Source organism: Ostrea edulis, chromosome 6 (assembly GCF_947568905.1).
Source record: "Ostrea edulis chromosome 6, xbOstEdul1.1, whole genome shotgun sequence".
Taxonomy (NCBI): domain Eukaryota; kingdom Metazoa; phylum Mollusca; class Bivalvia; order Ostreida; family Ostreidae; genus Ostrea; species Ostrea edulis.
Window position 1 is genome coordinate 48,392,749 of NC_079169.1, and position 12,787 is coordinate 48,405,535.

Sequence of the window (12,787 nt, forward strand, 5' to 3'; positions counted from 1 at the left end):
TTTTTGTAGAAGAAGAGATGTAAAATATATACATAGGCCTATATACATAAAAACAAATTTTGTTTATGGAGTGATATGTTTGATTTAGTATGCAGTGCCCAAATAGTATGGTATAGGAAAATTTCACTGTCTCTGCCAACACAGCCATCTCTGTCTCCTCCCAATTCCGCTTGTGAATTTTCTTTGCGTTCTTTTCATTCATTATTTTGGTCCACATGACAAGTGAAAAAAACCGAAAGTATGATGTACGCATGCTCAGGACGCGGTAACTAAGTACGTAAGCTTAGTTGAAAACTTAGTCGAGTAGTAACGTACGCATGTATTTACGTCGTTTCGTGAAACGCGGTTTGCGCTAAACTAAGATTATACGTGACTAGATTTACGTAGTCGGCGTAAGACTTAGTTAGTTGAAAATTTACACTTATTGATGAAACGGCGTCCTGGTATATAAGGATATAATTAATGGTTGACTCCATCGTATTAACGCCTTTACACCTCATGTGAGGGTTTTCTTATACACTTGGAAGTTTTCAGTAATAAAAACCTATCCAAACTCCAAACAGGACTCTTTTCTTCATACCGGATACCCGGTTACACTAGATTAATTGAAATGACTGGTTTTTCTCTCAATATTGATCTCTAAAGCCTATTAACTATCATATTTCGATGACCTGAAATCACGTCTTTTCTTCTTTCAGCACAACATATCTCTATATCTGTATGGTCCGAATTACAATATTTTTCCCCATCTCATAAAAACGCTATTAAATCATCGCACGTATGTAGTTATGAGACTGTACGACCTATCATAAATTATTTCACCTGTTTTAACCCAAGTAATTTGATTTTAAATCGATGTTTACAAATAACCGCGTCACTCTGCCATTTCAAGTGACAGTCACGTGACCAGTTCAAACTTTCAGATCATCGGTGGTTTTATCTGTGTAAAGCTGTGTATTTTGTTATAACTGTACCGTACCAGAAGTTTAATAGAGATAAAAATATCAAATACCTATTAGTAATTCGTTGTTTTACGCTCTTTCAGCCTTAAAACTAGACAGTTGCGTATGAGTCTATTTATAGACGTCTAATATGGGATGATTTATATATGTAGCCACTATATTTACTTTCTAAATAATATTCGCACTGTTTTCTTTTACATGCAGATATTTTCAAGCATGTAATTAAGAGAAAGTTAATAACTTCACAAAGTAATTAATCTGCTTTAAAGTAATTATGTACAAAAATAATACATGAACATCGGGTCATACAGCTTTAAACAAGATGAGTTTGTGAAACCCCAACCGTGACCAGGTCTCATCGTGTCTATTGTGACTTATGAGTATTCAACACTGACATAAGACTTTCACTATGGAATAGAGCGGTGACTTTGATCTTCCCATTCATGTTTTATGTACATGTATAAAGTATATTTATATATGCTTGTGTGACCAGCAAGCCGACAATAACACCAGTATGATCAGATATCTACAATCCCGGGACACAGACTTATACGAGGAATGTAATTCCACGCTCCGCTTGGAACTATGAGACATATTTGATTTGTAAGAACTTTAAACCCTGATTTAATGAACTACATGTACATACGGAAATGCATCTCATGAAAGGTGAAGATAACAAACAGTGATCAATCTCATAATTCCTAGAAGGAATACAAAATAATTACGTTGTACATAGCACAAAACGCCTGAAGCTTCTCCACAGAAGTTAATATTTCCGTGAGGAGTAGAGATAGGGACTTGGTAGAACATTTACTGGATCCTGGAATGTATCTCTGTAAGGGTTTGTGTAGTTTTTGGATCCTGTATAGTTACAGTAATTCATATCCATTCTTCCCATTGCCTACGATATTGAATGTGTCTATTAACTGAAACATGATTTTGAAGAATGTCCTCTTATGAATAGGAATTTTGAGTATACATTGGATTACAAAGGTGGAGTTAAAACCAAGTTTGTTTAAAATACAATTGTGAAAATGAGACTTACAAACAAAGGCAATGTTGTTACAAGCTTTGTCAGGAAGAAATGTGTATTCCTCATCTAACCTATTTAATTCTTTTTTCAACTCCGTTTGGTTTATCAAATACAGGAAAATAGACATTACGCACTTTTGTTTTAATGTGTCGAACACGAGATTTTATTATTCCCCTGACACTTTTTATCCATTTTGATAAGTCGCCATCTTCTTCTTGTCCCATGTGGTATACGGGTTAGAATAGGTCCTCAGTATACCCCTTGCTTATCATAAGAGGCGACTAAATGGGGCGGTCCTTCGGATGAGACCGCAAAAATCGAGATCCTGTGTCACAGCAGGTGTGGCACGATAAAGATCCCTCCCTGCTTAACGGCCATAAGCGCCTAGCATAGGCCTTAATTTTGCAGCCCTTCGCCGGCAGTGGTGACATCTTCACATGAGTTAAAAAATCTCGAGAGGGACGTTAAACAATATACAATCAATCACTCTTCTTCTTCTTCTCCTTCATATTTAGCCCATCTCTGGCATAATCTTCGACATAATTCATAATGGAGATGATGTTTATCACTAATTGAAAGATTGAGGCTCTCTGAATTTTGGACCTTTTAAAATAAGTGACTTCGAGTCGTCATTTTGAACTATATCGACATCACTAGTAATGACATATCCAGCTGGACTGCTTCTGTACCAAACAAGTCTTTACTGGTTTTTGACTTTGGGATCAGGTGCCTAGGAAGAGTAAGTATTCCCTGTATGTCAAGCATTAAAAACATTTATTTCTGAATTGTTTTGAACATAAATCTCACGATGATGTTTTAATTCATCAAATCAATTACATGAGCTGAAGACATGACCTATGTAATAATGAGGAAGAATAAAATATTCAACCATCCAATGACAAGGACAGCATTACCGTGCGTGGACTCTGTCAAGCGCCAAGATGACTTTAATTTAGTTTAATCTCTGTTGAAATATTCGTTTAGTTTAGTCTGGTCTTATTTCTACAGTGATGTACCATAAATAAACTTGCTTTAATATCTTTTACCGCCCAGTAATAAAACGTATTCTTCCTGTTTGACATGACCTAGCGACGTATCTTAAATCGGTTTTTATAGCTATCGCATGTATTTCATTTTGTTGTAACAAAAGTGACATTTAAGGAAGTTAGATTCTTAGCTTTTGAGCACAACTGTGCAGGATGCTATAATTGTATAGGTGCTGGTTCAAAACTTATTTGATTGGCCCACATATTTCATTCATTTATTACTTAAACCTATCCAACTGATTTTTTGTATGTCAGTTCATATTTTGAAAAGGGTTTGGAAAGGAATATATTTTGTGGCGGAGGGATTGTTCAATAAAAAAGATATAACACTGTAGGATTTTAGCATTTACGTTTCATCTACTGTATTACCAATATTTATGTCTCTAGACATGTATTTTGATTTTGTAATTCAAGATGCAAGTAGAGTAAAGACTTACAACTAATTCAAATGTTTTCAAACAGAAGTCCGATTGTATCAAAACTTCTACAATATGTTAATTTACCCAAAAGTCTGATTCAAAACTTTCACTTGCATATAGCTCATTATTTCTTGTCAACTAATCTTTTGCATGACTATATGATAAGAAGACATCAGTAGTATTATCTAATGATTGATTCAAATTGTGATGCTCATACAAGTTGCATTGATACCGTTTATACGATTATTTTAAGTGAAAGAGAAAATGGTTGTTTATATAACACTAAAGAAAACCAAATACATATTTATTTTGACCCATTAAGCCTTAGGGTTAAAACAATATGATTGACATTAAAAAACCATTGAGACACGAATATTATACTAGATGAATATTATTATGCGTTGTAATTATATTTTGAAGTTTGAATAAAACTACTATGTATATGTCATATGGCCAAAAGACAATCGGACAAGAATACAAAATTATATCATTTTCATGGGGATACACATTTGTAGAAATCTAATAATCGGGATTGGAGGGTATGCATCAGATTTATAATCATTTCATATTCATTATTATCTTCAGATTCATTCATATATGTTTAGCAGCGACATGTTTGGGGGAAGTTAAGGTAAATGAATCTTAAAATTTGATGTATATTATACAAATTCTCTGATTAATCCATTTAACCTGTGATAAATATTTTGTAAGAAATCAAGTGCATTACTGATTTACTATCTTACTTAAGATATTCGATGTTTCCATTAAATTTTTCGTGGACATCTTGCATCTAAAATTCGTATAGGACTTCTCTTGAATTGTGTTGTTTAGTATAATCACCTGCACCAATCAGTTAATTTGTACATTGATTGTTACAATTGTAATAAGAGAAAATTAGAAGAAACCTTGATTATAAAACGGAACCATTAGGAAAAAAAAGAATACAGAGTATATCTTTAAAAAGTCCACATTCTTCATAATTTGACATATTTGGGGGATTTTGAAGGTTAAACCCATTCTCATGAATACGAAACCTATAAACGTGAATTGCCTAAAGGTTTGTGTCGTTGGAATAAACTGTTATACACGACATAGTTTCTGTACATTAAAACACTCTTAGAAATGAGAGGAGTTCGTGCGTGGAAGTTTTAATTCGTAGATACAGGTACACACGTACCACACAATTCATGAGAATTTACAATAACAGAAATACATTTCAGAAAACTGTATATCAGTGCTGTAATGTTGCTGTTTAAAATGTAAACATTCCGTTACAACTAAATCTTCCTTTTAGCTCTTACAGGTTTATTCTTATTTCGAATTTCCAAAATTTCGGCTTGAGCATCACTGAAGAGACATTATCTGTCGAAATGCGCATCTGGTGCATCAAAATTGGTACCGTATAAGTTTTACATTGTGATAATTCAAAACAGCGTGCCCCCTCCGCTGGCCTCCATAACTATTAGCGTTCTCTTAGAGGCTACTCTTCTTCAAATGTTATTTTAATTTATATTGCACGTTATATTATAATAAAGATAAAACATTACAGAAATCCCACCCTTCCGGATTCGTTTTAATTTGATATTCTGTCAAAATAAATCTGCCATATACTTTTATATCTTGTGCACCCCATTCGTTTATTATCACAAAAGTGGCCTTTAGTGGTATATATCTTGTGCACCCAATTCGTTTATTATCACAAAAGTGACCTTTAGTGTTAAAATTTTTATAGCAAAACAAATAAATGCACATGAGAAACTAGGTTTCACAGTCACAAAAGATAATTTGTTTGTATTGGGACCGTATGATTTTCGAAGTTAAACCATATACCTAACAAATTAGTTAAAGTATGTTAAAGAATTTAAGTATAGTTACATGTAATTCTTATTAGGAAATGCATGTATTCATCAAAATGTGTAAATATTTTCCCCTGTTTATCATAGTTACATTTTCTTGTTTGCATGCCATTGTAACAGAGTGCAGAAAAGTTCAATTGCAATAAATGTATATGGTTTCGGCGAAATCAGAGACGTACCAAGACTATCGTTTTATTACCTAGCTATGTATATTAAGCTTTTTAAAACATGTCTATGAAGAGATGTCCACATTTTTCACCTGCTGAAACATCAATATTTACTGAAGATGTGTAGAAAAGAAAATACAGTTGTTTTCAAAACAAAACCTCACAGTTTTCAATGATATCACTTCTAAAGTCAATGCAATAAATTCAACATATTATGTCCGGTCGGGGAAAGAAATGAAGAAGTGGACATGCCTAAGAAGCGTAAGTAGGAAAACGTTGGCTGTGGGATATTCTAAACGAATATTGAGTTCATCACAAAGATCACATGTCGCGATATATGAAGGTAATCAATGATGTCCACATCCTCCATATACTAGTGGTCTAATAGATTGTTTTTGTACCTGAAATCACTTCACTTCCGGATAAGCTCTCTATTTCCTAGCAAAACATACATTACCGTCATGTTCATTATAGACTCTGTATATCTGAATGTCTTAAAATTTCTAACAATCTTAAGATCATTTTAAGATATGACAGTTTTATGAAACAGCTATGATGGATCTTATGACAAATTTTAGTCTTAGTCTTTTTTTTTCTTTTTTTTTTATAAAATTCCTTGAAAAGATATGATATTTCTAACATGCACGAAGTTTAAACAAAGATTTTGCAGAAACCTACGTCATCGCATGAAGTGCTACCTTAAGCTGGATAAAGAAATGAATTCATTCTATTCTCTTACCACAGCTTGTATACCATTGCATTGTCTAGAAAAGAGGCAACAACACCTCAAGGCCAATACGATTTCCGTAACCAAAGAAAACGTCTGTTCCAATAATGGCGAGATTTCTCGACGAATAAGGAATGCATTTTGTAGATTGAACAGGACAACGCAATCAAACATACTTCAGATCGTCTAGGACGGGATAAGGAATCGTCACAAAACTACCGAATGATTCTGATCAAAACGTTCATGATAAAATCCCTCTTTTGCAATAAGTTGGCAAGTGGACCAGCTGTTGAAGAAAAGTTTGGACAAAATTTTCTGTTAAAGCCTATCATGCTCAAAATCTCATAAACTCTTTCTTGTTTGAACATGTAGGAATCGGAAGCTTTGCAATAGCTTCCACTTCAGCCATAATAGGTGTAACATAACCCTGACCTACTTTGTGACCTGAATCCTCTACAGTAGCCTGACAAAAGTCACTCTTTACAAGGTTCACTGTTAAATTTGCTTTTGCGCGAATGTCGAAGAATGCATGCATGATTATGAGAAGTTCCTCTCATGAGTCGCTGTAGATGATAGCACATCGATGTAGGCTTCACATCCTTGAAGGTCATGAAGAAGGGAATGAATCATCCGCTGAAAGGTCACTGGAGCATTGTTCATACCAAACGGCATCACTTTGAGTCACACATACAGATATTTCCTTTGCTCCTTCAGTCATTGGCACTTACCAGTAGCCCTTCACCAGCTCAAATTTACTGAGAAATTTGGCATTTCCGATTTTGTCAATACAATCATCAATTCTAGAAATCGGATAAGAGTCTGTTTTCATGACAGAATTCACTTTTCTAAAGTCAGTACATATTCGGTAGGTGCCATCAGGTTTCGGTACTAGAATGCAAGGTGAGCTCTAGCCACTTTTAATTGGTTTGATGTCGTTGTCCAGCATATACTGCACCTCTGTTCTCAAGTACTGCCCGTTTAGTGGATTTAAATGATAGGGATGCTGCTTAATAGGCAAAGCGTTACCAACTATAACATCATGACAAGCGATATGGGTCTTTTGTGGAACATCCGAGAAGATTGAAGGATAATTAGCCATGGCACGTTGAACCTGTTCTCTTTGATGAATATTCAAATGTCCAATATTGGTATCCAGATTGGGAAGAATTTCAGAGTTCTTTAAACGGAGATTATGAAGTCTCTCTTTTAATTTAGATACATAGTCTAAAAGATTAAAGCACTAGTGTCAGTTAGCCGTTTTCCTTTCAGGAATTTCAAAAGCCCTCTAACTGTATGGTCAAACACTACTTCGAAGGGACTGAATCCTAGAGAGTCCCGAAAAGCTTCTCAAACCGCAAATAAAACAAAGTGTAACCGTTCATTCAAGTCTTTATCATACTCGTAACAATGTTTTCATCTTAATTTTAAGGGATTGATGGAAACGTTCAAGTGCCCCTGAGACTCGGGATGATAAGCATGTTGTCTAACACCTAACTCATGCATGGCCTGTTGAAACAACCCAGACATAAAATTTGAACTTTGATCTGACTGAATAGCTTAAGGCACTCCTAGAAAACTGAAAAACTTGGTAAGGGCCTTGACTATGGTCTTTACCTTAATATTCTTAAGAAACATCCTTTCTTAACTTAGGCCAATAAAGATGACTCAAAATGCTGTTACAACTCTTATCGACTCCTACATGACCTGCCATGGGTGTGTCGTGAGCCAAACTGATGATGCCCCTACGATATATCACTGGGACCACTATCTGGTGTACGACCCGCCATACTTCATCTGGTGGTTGCCACTTTCGCATAAGGCTCCCGTCGTTGGTATAGAAACGCTCACCAACTTTAGCCGCCTCTTTTGGTGGAAGTGCTCTTTTGCTCAGTTTGGTAAGATCAGGGTCTTTATTTTGCTCGAATAGTAGGCTAGCTGATCTCTACTGAGGGCATCTGATACAACTCTGCCACCAGCTAAATCGTTGCCTAACAACAAGGAAACGTCTTGAGCAGGAAGAGTACACCTACGATAACTGGTCCAGTAATTAAATCTGATTTCAGATAAATTTTATGTAAGGGAATATCAATAAAACTGACCCACCAGTAGAAGTCTGCCCAGACAAAGGCAAAGCATTCTCTAATACTTAGCACCCAGGACCGTAGCAGTGGGGATTCTTTAACGTGCCAACGCCTGCTTCGACCTCGAACTGCTCGAACTCACGACCCCCGGTTACGAAGCCAACGTTCTACCACTGAGCTACCGCAACCGGTGATCTCATGGTTGAAGTAAACTGTAAACATTAAAATGTGATTTTACACCATAGTCATACTACAGTGAATTTCACTCATCAAACAATAGATCCTATCCAGTGAAGTATAAATTGTACAGATTAAAGTATATATATTTTGCACATTATGTGTAACTTTTATCAATTAAAGTACAAATTTCAAATTTTAAGGATAAAAATGTGTGAAATTAACAATTTTGAAATGAAATAAAAAGAATTTAAAATATACACGGTTCTTTACAGTTAATTCTTCCAACATGATGTATACCTTACAAATTATACGACTAATCAATGTAATATGTGATAAATGTTTTGTAACAAAGCAAGCACATTACTGATTTACTATCTTACTTAAGATGTTTGAATTCAATTTTTCTTGGCCATCTTGGAAATAATATTCTTATATGACTTTTTTAAAAACATTATCATTTTCATGACTATAATCATCTGCGCTAATCAGCTAGTTGTACATTGATTGTCACAGTGAATATGAGAAAATGAGAACGGACCCATTAGAAGAAAAATACATGTACAGAGTTTTCATAAATGATCGTATTCTTCATGATTTGGAATTTTCGAGGAATTAACACATGTACCGCACAATTCATGATAATTTACGATAACAGAAATACTTTACAGAAAACTGAAAACCAATGCTGTAATGTTGCTGCTAATGTAAGCATTCCGTTACATCTAAATGAAACTTAATTGTAAAAACGCAAAATAGCACACCCCCTTCGCCGGCCTTCATGACTATTAAATATCTGATAGTGGCTACTCTTTTTTTAATCTTACTTTAATTAATTTATATTGCACGTTTTATTATTTCAAGATAAAATATTACAGAAATCTCGTCTTCCTGATTCGTTTCAGTTTGGTATTTTGTCAAAATAAATCTGCCATATACTTTTATATCTTTTGCAACCTATTCGTTTATTATCACAAAAGTGACCGTGGTAATAGCAAGCCAAATAAATGCACATGAGAAACTAGGTTTAACAGTTGTAAAAGATAATTGTTATATGACAGTGTAGTTTATAATGTTAAATCAGATATCTAACAAATTAATGAAACTATGCCTAAGAATTTAAGCATAGTTAACTCTTGTTAAGGATGAATACGTGTAAGAATTCACGCAAATTAGGAAATGCATGTATTCATCAAAATGTGTCATATTTCCCCCATGCTTATTATAGTTACATTTTTCTTGTTTACACTTGTACTTACTATTGTAACATTCCATACTAAATTAAAGTATAGAGAACATCATTTACAATACATGGTTTTGGTGAAATCGGGGACGTAGTAAAAATGTCGTTTTATTATCGAGCTTTGTACATGTAGCTAATCTCTTTCTGTATTCTTATGAGACAAAATTCATTTTTGAAAAAACTTATACTTGAGACAAAGAAATCTCATACTGTGGCCTTCAACAAGACATTTCAATGAAAGGTGAAGATAACGAACAGTGATCAATCCCATAACTCCTACAAGCAATACAAAATAGATACCACGTTCTATCTATCAGCAACTTCCATTTTCATATATCTGCCGTTTCGGCATACATTGTATCCCAGTACTAGTGAACTCTAAATCATGGACACCGCAGAGTCTTCCATTTTTGTCATTTTGGATCTTTTACCGAACATCTTGGACTAACTATAAATTAACAACTCAACTTTATGACAAACAGGATGACTTCAGCTTCTCCATTGTCAACTTTCCATGTTTATGTGCATGTAGTGATATATAATATCACCCGGATATAACGATTCTATGTCCCAACTGCTGTAATATGTGAGAACCTGTTTGGGTATGATCAATTTGTAAATCGAGGCAGGCCACTGACATATTTGGGACGTTACAAAGGTTTTTACATATTGTGTAATGGCAACATTTCGCAAATTTTATGATCGCTATGAGGCTATTTGCAAATGTAACCTGTCATTAGGTCGAATGTTCTCTGACATGTTGCATAGAAATTGTCACGCCGTTCTTTACATACTGATTTTGACTAAGGATTACTTCGTTTACCTGATCTAGATACAGGGATCAAGGTAGGTGAGACCAATCACCAGGAGATGGTTACTCCTCCTAGGCACCTGATCCCACTCTGGTGTTTCAAGGGGTCCATGTTTGCCCTCGACTTGTATTTGCTGGATGATTCATGAGCCTGATAACTGTTTGTTATCTCTTCACATTTTCCTTTACTTCAAAATTGAACGTTGTGAATTTTACCAGTAGTAATAGAAAATTATTGGCAAAACTATGAATGATACGAATACGCTTTGATTAGCGAAGTCAACATGTTGCACGATAATTAAGTTAGCTACATATACTCCTACTTTTTACGCAATAAATCATTACATCTTCTTTGGTCGATTCGATCCTGTGTCTTATTACGCTGGTGTTATAAACACATATGTAAATTATCTTTAAATATTTTAAGTACAGATGAAATGATATGTGCAAAATACGAAGAAGAAAAATCAGAGAAAAAGAAAAATCTTCATTCATTATTCAAATGAATTTGTCATAATATGTCATAATATGTTGGTTCTGCTTTTTAAAAAGATAAATAGAAATAGTGTAATAAATCAAGTGCGTCCGCGGTGAGTATTTGAAATAAAACATTGTTTCCCAAGCTTTTTGATGACAGGTAGGATGAGTATTTGAAATAAAACATTGTTTTCCCAGCTTTTTGATGACAGGTAGGATAATTTGTAGAAATAAAATGAAAAATAAAACTGGAAAATTTACTTACTGGTAGCAGGCTACTTACAAATGTCTACAGCAACTAGTATGGCATATGAAATACACCCTTATTCCATTATTTTATTTGGAATAAATTATTTAAAATTTTATATTAAACTTGATTTTGCATAACAGTGTTTAAGTAGCCGACCAAATCCAGCTTGCTATCTGGAATTACATAGTATATTCTAATATGAAAATGAACTCTATCCATCTAAATGCAAGCATTCAAGCTCAGTAACCCATTTCTTGTAGCTGGTTACTTCTAGCTATAGTCTTTATTCTTTGAATTTGTCGTTTACTAGCTAGCTTTAATTTGCTCACTTGAAGTCACTGGCTACTAGTAGCTAAATTGAATAACTTTTCCATTTTCAAGTAGTTCGCTACTTATAACATTTTTCCTTGCTTTCAGCAGCTGGCTACCCGTAGCTAACTTTACCTATCTCATTTTCTTTAAGGATAAGTGGATCATTTTTAAATCATTTTTGTGGGTATAGTTGCAACGCTTGTGACGTTCTGCAACACTTTATCCCTCATAGTCATAAAAAATTACTTTGTTCAACACCACTCTGATTCCACGTACAAGTACTCTGAAGGTGAAAGCAAAAATATGCTGGAGTTCCTCAATAACAATGTCTTCGTAGTCTTTGGTGGTCAGGTCTTCTAACAGTCTGTTGGAATTCCAATGGGCACGAATTATGATCCTATGATAACTGACATATTTTTATATTCTTATGAAGCAGAATCCATTAAAAACAAGAAAAAATTTCTTGCTGTGACCTTAAATGCGACATTTAGATATATCGACGGCGTTTTATCTATTACCAATAATGATTGTCATTCATATATAGATTCGAAATATCCCTCTGAACTCGAAATAAAAGACACCATAGAGTCGTTCATTTTTGCTTTATACTTAGATATCTTATTGAAAATAGATATCAACGGCAAACTAACAACTCAACGTCCTATATTTATGTAGCAATATTCCATTATCACCTCCATAAGGTGTTTTTGTCTCTCAATTGATTCGATACGCAAGTGTTTGTTCTGTGTATTATCAGTTTTTAAATCGATGCAGGATACTGACAAACAAGTTGATGGTGCAGGGGTTTCAACAATCTCATTTAAAGTCAGCATTTTGCAAATTCTATGGTCGTTCTAACAATCTAGCTTGCCAATACAACCTATCATGAAATGCTGTCTGGCTTGTTTAATACCGATTGCAAGGCCGTTCTTGCCACACTGATTTTGACTACGGATAACTCCGTGTACTTGATCAAAATATAGGGCTCACAGCGGATGTGACCGGTCAACAGGAGATGCTTACTCCTCCTAGGCAACTGATCCCATCTCTGGTATATCCAGGGGGCGTGTTTGCCCTACTCTCTATCTTATAATGATTATTATGAGTTATGAGATTGATCACTGTTCGTTATCTTCCCCTTTCATGCGTACTTTAACACAATTGAACACACAAGACGATTACATTTACTCTTGATTAATAAATCGTATCTTAAAACATTTATGTCA